Below are 408 nucleotides of genomic sequence, written 5' to 3'. Positions count from 1 at the left end.
GATTAGGACATTTTCTCTTAAACATTTTTATTAATCCACCCGAAAGCTCATTAGTGCTATGTACGCAACACAGGCTACGTTGGGTGCATGACTAAAAGACAAAGCATTTAATTTATATGATAATGAGATTTTGGAATATATATATATTTTTATCTAAATGAAAGAGAAAGTCGAGGAAACCATGCAAAGACATACGGTGCACAAACACACAAACGCAGACACGCAGGTAATGGTACTCTAAATACTGTTAACCTTTGGTTTACTCAAGCTGAGAAAATGAAACCTGCGATGATGCTAATTGCCTGCGGTTATTGTGTAACGATGACTAAAGCAAACAGTTAAGCATAGAGTGTTTAACAGCCAGAAATGTAGTACCTTCCGCTGCTGAAGGTATTAGAATAAAAATGA

The sequence above is a fragment of the Penaeus monodon genome, chromosome 23 (assembly GCF_015228065.2).
Source record: "Penaeus monodon isolate SGIC_2016 chromosome 23, NSTDA_Pmon_1, whole genome shotgun sequence".
Taxonomy (NCBI): domain Eukaryota; kingdom Metazoa; phylum Arthropoda; class Malacostraca; order Decapoda; family Penaeidae; genus Penaeus; species Penaeus monodon.
Note: the sequence above shows the minus strand (reverse complement) of the source record.